The following is a 14142-nucleotide window of genomic DNA, read 5'->3' as shown; positions in this document are numbered from 1 at the left end:
TTTTCAACCTAAAAATTGTCATAGTTTTCTCCTTCCGTATGATTACATTTTGATGTCAAACACAAATTATCTCAACAAAACAGAAAGAAGAAAATGGTTGTACACTGTTGGGAGATAAATCTCTCGTTTTCTCAGAGCATTGGTTGCCTTTTGCTCAACACTGTATTTTCAAGAGTATTTGTATAGTGGAGAGCTTTAGAAGATAGAGATAGTGTCTTCCCCAGAGCAAAGGATAGGTATGAATAATGTCTAATATAATAAAGTTGACGTCTTCCTCCAAAGTGAAGGGTAGGCATGCTTAGTTCCCATAACAAATAATTCCAGTTGTTCTCCTGTAATATAATTTACTGTGGGTGAAGATGTCACTTGCTGTTCTTTATGTCACTGTGGGAATGGGGGCTGGAAAAACCAGTGCAAAGCAAAGAAAATATCTGGTGTTCTGGCTGTCACCATTGCAGTAATAAAATCATTTGTCTCTGATACAGAACTCTTGTTTCTTCTAATAGCACCAATGAAACTGTGGCAGTTAATTTGTTAGCTTGAAAACAATGTAAAACATCAAGGCTTTCATAGGTCTTGACCCTTTTGTCAATAGAGGGCGGTGCTGAGAGAAACACGACTTCCTGGATAAGGAAGGATGAGCATCCAGTGGACATTTTCATAGAATTTGAGGAAAGTCCATGGGAATCAACAGAAACAATGTAACTGAATTTTATGCCAAACTGGGTAATAAGTGATTCTCCCCTTATCGCCTCTTAATAAGAAAGAATGAGGAAGTGCTTGGAGCTAAACACAGGGGAATAGGTGCAAAGACAGCTGTCCTAACTTTGTCCTGGTTATTGTTCACCTACTCCTGGCAGGAGGACTTTATTACCAAGCTGGCAGCCAGACTCAGACTTGTCTTTAAGTAACAATTAGTGCTGAGAATTGCCCTGTGTGGGCAGTAGGTTCAGACTTCTTCTAGACAACAGTTTCTGAAATGCATACCACACTAAGCTTTAAAAAAAAAAAGAAAAGAAAAAGAAAAGAAAGTTGGGAGGGAGTGGAAACTATCAGTAGAAATCAAGCAAATTGTTAGAACCTTGGTTCGTGGTTTGTTGACCTGGGAAATCATGGGCCAGGTCACAATGCTTGTTAAGGAAGAATGGCAATGCACAAACCTTAGATCTATTCAGACATCAATAACTCTCAAAGTTTTGTTATTATTGCTGATGTTACAGTGGGTTTCAGCTGTAAGGGAGTTTGACCATTGCAGTGTGATTTTCCTGAAACAGACACTCAGCTGTGGGAAACCATATGTGAAGAAATGACTACTCCTACTTGTTTATTTTTTATTATGATGCCTGTGCTTTAGCTGTAAATCCAAAAATTTATTTTCAATACCCACGTCAAGGAGTTTTTTCTCGTTTCATCTAGGAGTTTTATGCTTTCAGGTCTTACATTTTAGTCTTTGATCCATTTCAAGTTCATTTATGTAAGTGGTATAAGATAGGGTCTAATTCCATTCTTTTGCAAGTGAATATCCAATTTTACCAGCACCATTTTATCAAAGAGGCTGCCTTTTCTCCACTGAGTATGCTTGGATCCCTTGCCAAATAATAGCTGACCTTATATGCATGGGCTTATTTCTGCACTCTTGATTCTGTTCCATTGATCTATGTGTCTAGCTTTATGTCAGTACCATATTATCTTGATTACTATAGCTGTATGATATAGCTTGGACTCAAAGTGTGGTACTGCCAGCTTTGTTCTTCTTTCTCAGGATTGCCTTGACTATTTGGGGTTGTCAACTAGTTCTGAGCTCCCTGAATCTTAAGATGGGAAGGGAAGTAAAAAGACAGTTTTCAAATTCCTCACTCCATCTGTCCTTCAGCTTAAAGTCTATTTCAGTGTTTACAAATTCCAGGCTTCTTCCCCTCAAAGGCATTCTGGTCTAGCCAGGGGCAGCCAGAGGCAATGGAAACCACATGCAGTTTGATTTCATCCTGATAGTTTGAGATCCCAGCTCTGACCTCACTGGCTACCTAAATGCTCGCATGGCTCAATTGGTTTACTAGAAAAGAACAACGAACAGCAACGTAAGTATAAGTAAGCATTTAAGTATTATTTTATTTTATTTTTTTAGCATGAAGGCAGCTACTTGATTTTGAACAAGAACATGGCATAATCAAGCAAGGGTCCCCCTAACACGCCAGCTCATCCCCCACGGCACCTCCACCCAGCTTCCTCCGTGTTTTGGGAGAAAAGCATCTTCTCTCTGCCCAGTCCTGTCATCAACAGTCACTCCTCTGCACAAAGCAGGCATGGCCTCGCCTAGTATCCGCTTAAAGTCCAAGAATCAGGTCCAGATGGGGGCAGCCAAGTGGCTCCGTTTGGGGAGCTGAAACTCACCAGGTCACAGCTGAAGCCACGAGCTGACACAGGGCCACTGACCACTGATCCTGAAGCGGAGAAAATGAGCGGATTTGCCCAGATTTCCACAGGTGCTTCCATGTACAAACCGGTTCTATAGCTACTTCCATTAAAACGTATTCTGATCAAATAACCTTGCAGAGGAAAGCTCACCTAGCCTCAAGTCTACAACACAAAAGCAAGGAGAATACGACAGATTTTCTGCTACCATCACGTCCCGGACCTTCACAAGGAGGGCCAGGGTGCACGATGCCCCAGGGCACCTCTAGGCCGTCTGCGACAGAAACTCCAGGTACTGCCCAGGGGCCTCGAAGTGGTCAGCCAGCCGGTTAAACGCGGGCCACACAGGGTCTCCCACAAACAGCCGCATGGCCTTCAGGTAGTTCTTCTCGTCCAGCATGAAGCGGTGGTATATGCCGGCGAGAAGAGAGGTCATGTCTCCTTTCTCCCTGAAGATCCGGATCCACCTGTCCTCTTTATCCCTCACGTCGAGGTACCCACTGGCATCCAGGATGCAGCGAATCTCGTCATCCAGGTGTAAATGCTCCTCGTAAAACATCTTAATCTTTTCTTCATAATTTGGTAGTTTGTCTTTGCATATGATTATTATGTCCATCCAGGAGTAGTTTCTCTCTTTTCGGATCTTTTCTAATTCCGACAGGGCGCGCGGGCTGCGCGTGGTGGAGCCACCGGGGGTTGTCGGCTGACTCAACCAAGTACAAGGACTACACCACGGCCGGGCCGGGGATGCCGCGACTGACCCCGGACCAGCTTAGGCCGGCCTGACCCCGGGACCCGCGCGGGCCCCACCGACCCAACGTACTATTTCAATACTATGTGAACAATAGCTAATAATAGTAAGCCTAAGTATTTATTGATTATTATGTGTGAAGTACTGTGTCAAGCATGCGTTGTACCTTAGGAGATCAGTAGACCATTTCCTCAATTTTGTATTTTAATCATTTAAGTAACTTTTCTAATGTAAGAGGATAATTTGGGGGGGATAGCATGGACTTGAGTTCCGGGTCCGTCGACACGTGGAGTGCCTCTGTGCCCTGCCTCTCACCGGGCATTTGACACAGGTGTTTGAGACATGGCATCTTCACCTCCTTCCTGCCCTTCAAGATACTTTGACTTAACTGAAATACATCAAATCAGAAGAACACTATGCTACTGTTTTCACAGTATTATCTGAACAGAAAAATGAGATATTATGTCCAAGTCTGTAAAGGTGTCTGATTTTTTTTTTAATTTTCTCTTAAGGAAAGTATTGTTTTTGTTGTTTATTACCCATATACATGGATCCGATAACACTATCCTTTCAGAAGATGCTTATATTTCCTGATAAGGTAATGTTCTTCCCTATGATTCAAAAAACGCTGAATAATATTGATGGTTATCTCTAATATTACCTATTAACCCTAAGTAAGATAAACTTATACATTGACAAAAGCCATAGACTTCACATCAAGCATACAGAACTGAGAAATACCACCTTTGAATTGAAAACATGGTTCTCTCTTTAACTCTGTGTGCATGCATGCGTGTGTGTGTAAATTTAATGAACCGAAAAAGCGCTCCCATCCTAGGCATGCTCCCCTAACCTTTTATAGGTCCTGTGTTGGTGTCTTTTATTATTCATTTAACATAACATGGGTTATCTTCCTTATGAGCCCAGGCTTTAAAGCACTGCACTGAACCTTGACATGTTGGCACTGACACATGACTTGTGCCTCAAAATGTCCAGTAACAGAGAAATGCACCTAAATATCTCAAGGACATCACACAAAGAAGGTTAAGTGATTCTTTTTTGTTAGCTTTGGAAGAGAAGAATGTAATGAACAAAGACGTTCAAAGCATTAAAAAGTCAAGGAATTTCTAGTACAAGGTGCTAGAGGGACGAAGCCATGCAACATGACACTGTGCTTTAGAACGTGAAGCCCAGCACCCAGTCAGGCAGGTGGGGAAAATTTGGTCGGGGCCCTCCAGAAAATTTGGAGGTTGTCCCTGCCCCACGCATAAACAGCTTCACTTTTTTACATTCCTGGAGAATAGCCACGGGTTTCTAGCACAGTTTGGCAGCTAAGACCAGTACAAAAAGGATTCATTTTCACAAGTCCACTTGGATTTTTTTCAGCATCAGTGATTTCTGCAATCCTGTGGAATCCTAATGCTGATTCCGACAGCAGTTATGCAGGTATCTAGGATGAATTTCCTCCAAGGGAGGGAGTTACTGAGTGATATGAGATACACGTCACTTTTCCTTAATTTCTCATATACATGCATATACTAATCCTTTAGTAAATGCATTTGCAGTGTTAATAATAAAGGGAATACAAAAATGAGGTTGATAGGATGGAATTTTTAAGGTGTGCTGTTTTGTGAAAAGGAAGTGCATTCAAACAGGGGACTGCTATTTTATACTCCCTTTGGTTCATAATGGTCACTCACTGACTTATCTCTTCCCAGGTTTCTTCTGATATCAAACTGAAGCCACAGGACACCACTTCACTGGCCAATGAGAATTCTCTCGTGTTAGTTGTGTGTGCTTAGATGTGTATAATTACCTACTTCTTATCATAATAATATCAATTTGGGAAATTTTATGGGAAACTTTACTAAGAAAATAAAGAACGACTTTGATACTCAAACTTCCTGGTCTAAGGGTATATCCTAAGTAATCAGATAAATGCACAAATATGTGTTTGGGATGTCTAACACAAGAATGGTAAATGGATAAAATGAAATGCTAAATAGGCATAAAATACAATTGTATGCAGCAATGCTTACAGGAAATGAATCAACAATGTACTGAAAGGTAAGAAAGGTAGTCTATAAATTATTATGTATTGAGTCTCTATAATTGTTAACATTATATATGTATATACATATATAGTGATAGAGATTGAAAAAAAATACTCACCAAAATGTTAAGAGTTGGTAATAGAATTATGGATGATTTTTAAAAGTTCTCCATTACACATTTAATGTACTGTTAGAATTATAATAAGAATACGTTAGCTTTGTAATCACAAAATTAGAACTATTTTCATTTTCCAAAGCCAAAAAATAAAGAAAATAAAAGTAAAGAAAATAGGTATAAAAAGATAACCACTGAGTAAAAATCATGATCTTTAGAGTCAAAGACATCAAAATCTCTTCTCAAGTTGAACTAATACCCACAGATAGTGATGTCATTTCCACGGTGTTTCTGGTACTATATAAAGTACTTGTACAAGGATGAATTGAAATTGTGTATTGTAATGGGTTTTCTAACATGAACTTGGGAAACAGAGCATTGTTCCCTTATTTACCCGCCATGTGGGATCCTGATCTGTACTTTTAAGCCTGAAAACCTCTCACTATGGTGATGACCAGTCTCCTCACCTCCTCCCAAGTCCAGATGACAATTCTGGGTCTTCTGGCCTTTCCTGATTACCCCTGTTCCTATTATCTTTGGAGACAAACTTTCATAACCACCCTAAGCGGTCCACGCTTGAACTTCATGTCACATTTGACCATGACTTCCAACGTACCTAAGAACTCAGAGGGTCTTGAGCTTGCGCTCAAGTTCTTGTGAAACAAGAACTCAGACAAAGGTTTCCAAAAGGAATGGAGCTTTCCAGAGAATCAGGAACAAAAGTAAAAGTAAAATTCCAAAGTGAGGATCAGTTATGCACATATTTAATCATAATTTTGGGCCATTTTCCAGGGCCTGGAGAACAGATGCTAAGTGAAATTTGAAGGGAAATTTTTCTGATGATATTTGGATCCATTGGCTAATTATTAAAGAAATATTTTTAAAAAAACTCTAACTTTCTAGTTTGCCTCAGATCCCTACCTGCAGCTTCCAGGGAGAATCAACTGGTCCTCATGAAGTAATAAGTGTGAGAATAAGGAAAGGGTGGTGTGATGATCTTAATTAACTGCCTTGATTGGGAGAGTCCCCCAGATAAGCTCAGAAACCCCTGGAAATGTTGAAGCAGGGCTGCAGAGCAGGGCAAGCACTTGTCAGTCAAATATTCAGCAGCCATCAGAGAGAAGCTGGTCCCCTTGGCCATGCATACAGGGCTAAAATATGCCTCCCATTTATTCTATTCTGGCTCAAATGGAGGGTTGCAAAATGAAAAGCCCTCCCAACATTAGATATTTAGAGGAAGTATCAGTGTCACAGAGGATTGTCAAACTTATTACTTCATTTTAAATGATCAAAATTACTAATGTCTAGAACTTTGATAATTCATTCTTTGTAGAGTTAAAAATAAAGAAAATATACAGTATCAAAATTACAGAAGGCAGCTTTATTTTAAATCCCAATGCTTAATAAAATAATATTTTGGCTTTCCCTACCATTTTAATATACTTATCTCAGTAGCCTAATAAAATGTCTTTGGAAGCTCTTTACCTGTGATGCATATTTATACTTCAATAATATCTTCACATCTCACATGTGCAAATTAGAACAGGTACAAGAATTGTTGATTAGAATGTCAAATGGGCTAGTGATAATATCCTATATGGTGTATTGTCTCTGTTAATACCTTAATTACTCATGCAAAATAAAGCTCTGAAATACGCAAAGTAGCATAAGTGCTTCTTTAGCTTCAGTGTGTGTGAGAACCAACAAGGAAGCATGTTTTCTAGGCTGCACTCTGAGATGCTCAATTGGCAAATCTACACGAAGATCCTGCAATCTGCAATTGTAGCAGCACCTTTAGGTAATTCTAAGATGGGAATTCAGAAACCAAAGTTTGAGAAATGTTGCTATATAGATTGATATATGATTCCTATCTTGAATGTATCCACAAAGAAACTTTTATTAAAATGACATGTAGGGCTTCCCTGGTGGCGCAGTGGTTGAGAGTCCGCCTGACGATGCAGGGGACACGGGTTCATGTCCCGGTCCGGGAAGATCCCACATGCCGCGGAGCGGCTGGTCCCGTGAGCCATGGCCGCTGAGCCTGCACGTCCGGAGCCTGTGCTCCGCAACGGGAGAGGCCACAACAGTGAGAGGCCTGCGTACCGCAAAAAAAAAAAAAAAAAAAAAAAAAAAAAAAGACATGTAATATTCTTTCTTCATCGTTAGTCTCTTCTTTTTGTTTAGGTACGTATTATGAGCAAGGCATTGTGTGGGAACCTGGAAGAAATACAAGGAGAAAGTCTTAACTATCTAAATTACTCTGTGTAATTTATAAGTTAGTGCACACACTATAAGGTTTTATGAGTACGGTGAGTTATAGAATAAATGCTATAATAAATAAATAAATAAATGATTAGGAAATAATGGCTCCCTGTAAGAAAGAACACCAGATGAGACCTTCATTCACGGAGGTTGGATTAAATTTTGTGGAAGAGATAAAGCAGGTGAAGAAGAATGCAAAGACTGAAATTTCAGGGCGGGTGTGGGAACTGGATGTGGTCAATTGTGTCCAATTTATATTTAGAGAGTGGGTTTAACTGTGATTTGTAACAAGTGTCTAAAAGAACTTTCAATGCAATATTCAAGAATATAAAATTTATAGCTTAGAAAGTGCGGAAATATCAGATATTTCTTAGCAGGAAGGTGAAAGATTCCATGTTGTGAGATTTCTCATGTGAGAAGAAGATTTCTCAAGTGTGTGTAAGAGGGATTAGAAAATAGAAAGACTAGAGATCACAAGTGGAAAGGGGCTGGTGGCGGCAGTAAGTGTGGGGATATAAAAGGGAAAATAAACATCAGTATTCAATTCTGAAGCAGAGTTGAGGCATGCTGTGACTGATTGCAAATTTGGCAATTAAGATATACTCTTAAGTTTCTATCTTAAGTTTTAGAAAAGATGTGTATGCCATTAATCTAAATAAGGGACCATTAGGGGGATCTGGAGGCATGATGACAAACACAGTGGGGCATGCTGCCTTTTGACCTCATGCCTTTTGCACTATTGCACCTCTATCATGTGTAACTGAGCATCATTTAATTATTCAAGACCCAAGCTGAAGGATCCTCCCCTCTCTGGAACCTTTGTTATCCTTGCATATCTTGATTGAGAACCTGGATATCAGTGCACTCACAGAGCAGAAATAAACTTTATAATAAACTCTATGGAAGAGGATACCATGTAATGAATGCTGAGGATTTGTATACCTCAAAATCATCACATGAAATATTTTTCTCATCTTTGTAAAAACTAAAGAAATGAGAACTGTTAGGCATGGTTATTGTGTATATCTCTTATAAGTAGTTCCTCTAATTAGAAAAACACAAATTACATATGTATACAGTTATAAAAACTTACTGTTAGTTTCCCATCTTCTGAAAAGTAAGAAGATGGCTATGAAGATTTTTTTTTTCATTTTTAAGTTTCTTATATTGCTGTGACTTTGATGTCAATATCCAGTAAAGCACCTTCTGGTGCGCGTGATATGAAAATGTGATTGCTATTGAACATTAAACAAGGGATGCTGGCAATTTTATGACAATTACGTTTTAGCTTTCCATAGAAAAACAATGGTAATCAAATCTCATGCTTGAGAACTTTAGCTGATTGTCACAGGGAGAAGCATCCTGCCACCAATGGTGTAATTATAGAGCAACATTAACGGGACATTTCACCTTCCTTTGAAGGGTAGGGTGAATCATTGTAACCGGTATAATGCAGCTATGGGCTGATAGGCTGATGTAGCTTATCAAATCTTGTACTCAGATGTACTGGCATTATATTCCATTTAAATGCCATGTATTATAATTAAGTTACATTTCCATGTTTAAGAAAATGAGCTTGATACTCCCATCTGCTACAGAGTAGATGGTTCTTCTGAGAATAGAAAAGAAATACTTTTGTGTGTCATTCACATTTCCTTGGAGTGAGACTTGCTGTCATGTACGTAGGATTCTAAGCAAAATGTCTGCTTGTATTGCTTTTCCTCACCTCTCATGCCAATAGAATTCTTAAACCCATCTCACTGGAGAAGAGAGACCTTTTCTGTTGTCCAATAAATGCTTCAGATCCTGCCGAGACACTGAACATGTGTGAAAGCTGTGTAGGAATCGGCACCATACAACCCAGAGGTTACCACAGAATCTATTTTCATAATAGAACAAAAATAACTCATGCAAGAAACCATTTGCCAAGGCTTGGCCTGCATTTTAAGTGTCCCCTTGAGCCTGTGTACACCCTTGTGACAGCAGGACATGAAACTTGGCACCACACCTGAACAAAACAACAGGGATTCTTGCGTCAAATTTTAAAGGTGATTTTGGCCAGAGAAGATTTCAACTAGTGAGTAAAAGGAAGGTTGCACCATACATACACACACGTCTCAGCCTTTAAGCAAAAAATTTTAAACAATAGATCTATATAGTGCAAAAACATGTCTAATCTTACCACACTTGTCTTTAAAATGTTAGAGGTAAAATGAAGGGCAAACACATAGTGAAAACCTTATTTGGAATGATTCAATATCTAAACTAAAATACTGAGGCTCCTCTGCTGTTTTTTGCTTTTCTTCTATAGGTTAGCTTTTCATGAACCCAGGTGATTCCAAGGTACACAGCAGAGAGGTCCCATAAATTGGGATTAGTAGTCATTATAAATGGCAGCTCTTGCCCTATGCACCTTAGAAGGAAAGGAAGACCATATTCTATCAGTACACTTATATTCTTTGGCTAAACAGTGGAGAGTAATTATTAGGAAAAAGAAAGAAACTGGATACACCTGAGTGCTAACTTTAGCAAAGGAATTAAAAAACTCTCATAAGAAAAATAATCCTACTAGCTAAGATTTAAGAATTTGCAATGTATCGTACAATTGCTATTATTGTATTGACACTACAATACATTATCTCATGAAATGACCCTATGAATCCTATGAGATAATTATTATTTGTACCCATTCTATACATATAGGAGCTGAGGCTCACAGAGGGATTAGTAATGTGATGAAGTTCATTCAGCTTCTATGTGGACAGGACTCAACCACAAGCCTGTCTCACTCACTGGTATAATGCAAAGTTAGTAACAACTCTCTCAAAAAATATCTTTTTTATAAGCCTTTGCCAATTTCCATGGTGTAAACACTCTTACCATGACCAATGAAAATAAGGAAGAATTGCACAAAATGAGCTCCCCCAAACTTTGAGTCAGTCCTTACAACATTGAACTCTGACTCCAAAATCCCTAATTTCCACCATTAGATTATAGCATGAGTCATAAAAGAAACAAGACGAAAGACAGAAACAGCGAAAGAAAAAAAGAGTAAACTCTTAGGTGGGGTTCTGGCCATGTTTCTCCTCACACTAACCATTTGGGTTACAATCCTTAAGAATTAATATATATTGTAGAAAAAGATGTCCATTTATTAAAGATAAACACATATAGGAGATAAAAAAGTGGGTCAGTGAAAAAGAAAGGGATAAAACTTGAGAAAGCCTTCCTAGAAAATTATCTATGATCGGTGCCGAGGACCAGCCTCAGCGGTTCAGGGTTGCCAGAGGGGAGGACGGCGTCGGCGAGGACAGAACTCAAGACACCTCTTCTTGGATGCAAGGATCTGACATTTTATTAGCAAAAAGCTGCAACATTTATAGTTCTACAGTTCCCTATTCTTATTTTTCATATCATCTTTTAACCTTTCGCAACCTTTTATTCTTGAGCCAAAAATCTTACACAAACAATAACACATTAACCACTTTAACAAAAAACACCCGCTTACGTAAGCGGTTCACACAATAATCTCATTAATGTTTTCCTCACACAGTCTCCTGCGGTGGAGCATATCCTGATCACAGCTCCTGTGGTCTCTTTGTACTTCGACAAAATCAGGCACAATCTCTTTGGTTTTTCACACCTCGGTGATGTTTTGGCTCACGTAAGCTATTTTCTTTATAGGTCAGTACCAAGCAGTCCAAGTCCCGCCGGGTACTCCATGCTCTACCTTCACAGGCCTGCCGTTCCACTTCCAGATCGTATCTCTTCCTATTATTGGCCGTCTTGGAAAACACCGTACTGCAAGACCTAACCTATTCTTAAAACATCTGCAATAAATCAATTAAGCTTTATATCTATTTCTTTGCATAGCTTTATCTGCATCTTTAAAATTTACATATCCCATGATCATTTTAATTCTAGCTATTTCCCACATAACCCAATATAGTTTCTTATATACCCAATCTACAAAAAATCTTCCCTATACCAAAACCAAATGTTTCCATACCCATCAGCAACTCCCCAAGGAGGCCATACATCATCTAACTGTTTCTCCAATGTAGCCTCCCTCCATACAGCTGATCCAGTAACATTTCCTTTAGCCCAATGTGCGGGTCGATATATGGGAATAGCCGGCGTGGTTAAAGGGGGTTCTGTAGAGGGTTTCCATTTTACTCTATACTGTGGTCTAAGTTTAAATCCTACATTACAACATAATTTGTTGCACAGCAAAAATACCCCAAAGAGCATCATTTTACAACCAGGGAATTGCTTGGGGAAATCTTGAGGGGAACCACCTCTCGGGAAGCTTTGCTTTCCCATTTTGTACCTTCCAGTACTAGCTTTGCTCAGTACTGTCAGCCTTGGCTTTGCACAGACCTCTTGGTACATTCAGAGCTGGGTCCCGACAGATCGGGTTAGAAATGTTTGAGCGTCGGGGATGTAAAGGTGATATTTAACTGATGCCACTATTTATTGTAGGCCCTTTATATTGATTAGATAATATTTAAGGTATATATTATGATAACGAACTTTATAGAGAAACAAAATGAGGCTTAAGGTTATAGACTTAGGAAAGTAGCAGAGACTGTCTCAGATTTGCCTTAATCCTCATCAGTGTGCATTGTAAACCTAACAAAACCCAAAGAATCTTTCCAGTTTGTGTTGTGTTGCGTCCACACTCAACATTCGCCCACATCTACTTCTTTCTGGTTGCTGTTTACATTTTTTTACCTCTTGATGCAGCTTGGTCCAAGGTTTATGTAAAGTTATCTCCATTCCTTTTCAGAGAAACCTTGTGTTATAGCATTCTTCTATTTTCCAATTAATAAAATGAGTGAAAAGTACATGGAAAATGTACAACTATATTCATTAAGTGGATGATTTTTCTCCACTCTGGTCTTCATTCCATCAGTCTTCAAAGTAATAGAATTTAATCTTTCCAATTACAAATTCCTTTCTATTTGTACAGCATCATAGTCTATTGTAACATCTGTAACAACATGCTCTCATTTATCTGATGAGATCTTGGTCTCCTGTGCTGTTAGCCTGACCTCATTACTCTTTCTCTCCATCCCTATCCCCCATCTTAGAGTCTGTAAATATATATACAGAATGTGCTAAACAAATGTCACCTGGTCAATATGAGACTAATGATTAAACATTGAAGAGAGGATGGAAAAACTATTAAAATGCAGTGTATTTTAATGGAATCATAGAACATGCTCTGTCAAGGCAAATGGAGAAAGCCTGTTTTAAACTTTTCATTGAATATTGAGGAAATGGAGAACAGGGAAGGTTTTCTTGCTACAAGTTAATTTTAAAAATATATTGCAAAGGATTAAAGATTTCAAGAGGGAAATTTTAAAAGAGAACACGATACATATAATTATGAAAACACATTTTTCTGAGATTATATGTATTTGGGGACAAAATGAGATCACGATCTATATCTGAAATGTATTGAGACTATTATTTGCCAGACACAGGATGGGTCCTTTAAAGGAAGTGCTACTATTTTAGAGTATGTCTGCTGGCAACACATTCTCTTAGTTTTCCTTCATTTGAGAATATCTTGATTTCCTTTTCACTCCTGAAACACATGAAGTATTATTTTATCTTCACAACATGGTGGATACGGTTATTATCCCTTCCTTTAAAATGCAGACACTGAAGCTTAGAGAGGTTGACTAAACCCCCAGCGCTTAAGCAGATCATAACTGGCAAAGCAGGTATATAAATCCTCTTCTGACCTCCAATCCCTGATTTTGAGCACTTGTTAAAAATGCTACATTTTGTTTGTTTTAACTACATTTGTCTGAATTCCAGCATCAGTTAAGTTCTTTCTAGATGATTCTGGGTGGCTCCAGGAATATGCCTACCTGGAGGCTTTGGTCTTGACCCTGTTCCCTATCTCCAGATTCTCTGATAACATCTCTTGCTAAAGTGAGTGCTAATGTCAGAAGTGTTAAGTGTGTCATCCGTGCCCACAGATGGGTCCTCACCAACACAGACTCTGTTAGAACCTTATGCAGGTAGCCAATCCTCATGGTCTAGAGGCAGCCGATGCCCCGTACTCTTCTAAGGGTGATGAGAAGTTTGCCTCCAAGCTTTGCCCAGCAGTCTTCCCGGGAAGAAGCTAATCTCCCTACTGCAGCCTCGGGGTACAGAGTCAGTTTATTACAGTGTTCTTGTAGTCAAGGACTCAGGAGCCCCTGGACCTGCTCTGCTGGTACACATACCTGCGTTCCAAACCCAGGCAGCTCCCTTTGGAGGCCTTCTTATTGGGGGCTCAGCTGGGACACTTTGCTTCATCCTGACTTAGCACTTTTCCACCCCTGGGTCTTCTTCTCTCCTTCTTCTTGGCCCCCCACCCATAAAAAGGCCTTTGTTGGGGTCTCCCTCTGCAGTGAGATAATCCCCGACTACATCATGTGTCACCCATCAGGTGCTGTCCACGGAGAGCAGTGGGACACCGGAGAGCAGCACTTCCCCTCTGGCCTCTCCCTGCACTGCACTGTCTGCAGTATGGGATGGGGGCTTGACTG

General features: G+C 39.5%; 1 pseudogene; it reads right to left on the bottom strand.

Moving 5' to 3' along the window:
• Nucleotides 1-2677: 2677 nt before the first annotated feature.
• On the bottom strand, nucleotides 2678-13909 carry LOC101328910 (acireductone dioxygenase pseudogene; annotated as a pseudogene).
• Between the last annotated feature and the right edge of the window lie 233 nt (nucleotides 13910-14142).

Source organism: Tursiops truncatus, chromosome 9 (assembly GCF_011762595.2).
Source record: "Tursiops truncatus isolate mTurTru1 chromosome 9, mTurTru1.mat.Y, whole genome shotgun sequence".
Taxonomy (NCBI): Eukaryota; Metazoa; Chordata; class Mammalia; order Artiodactyla; family Delphinidae; genus Tursiops; species Tursiops truncatus.
Note: the sequence above shows the minus strand (reverse complement) of the source record. Positions and strands in the feature narration are given on the sequence as shown.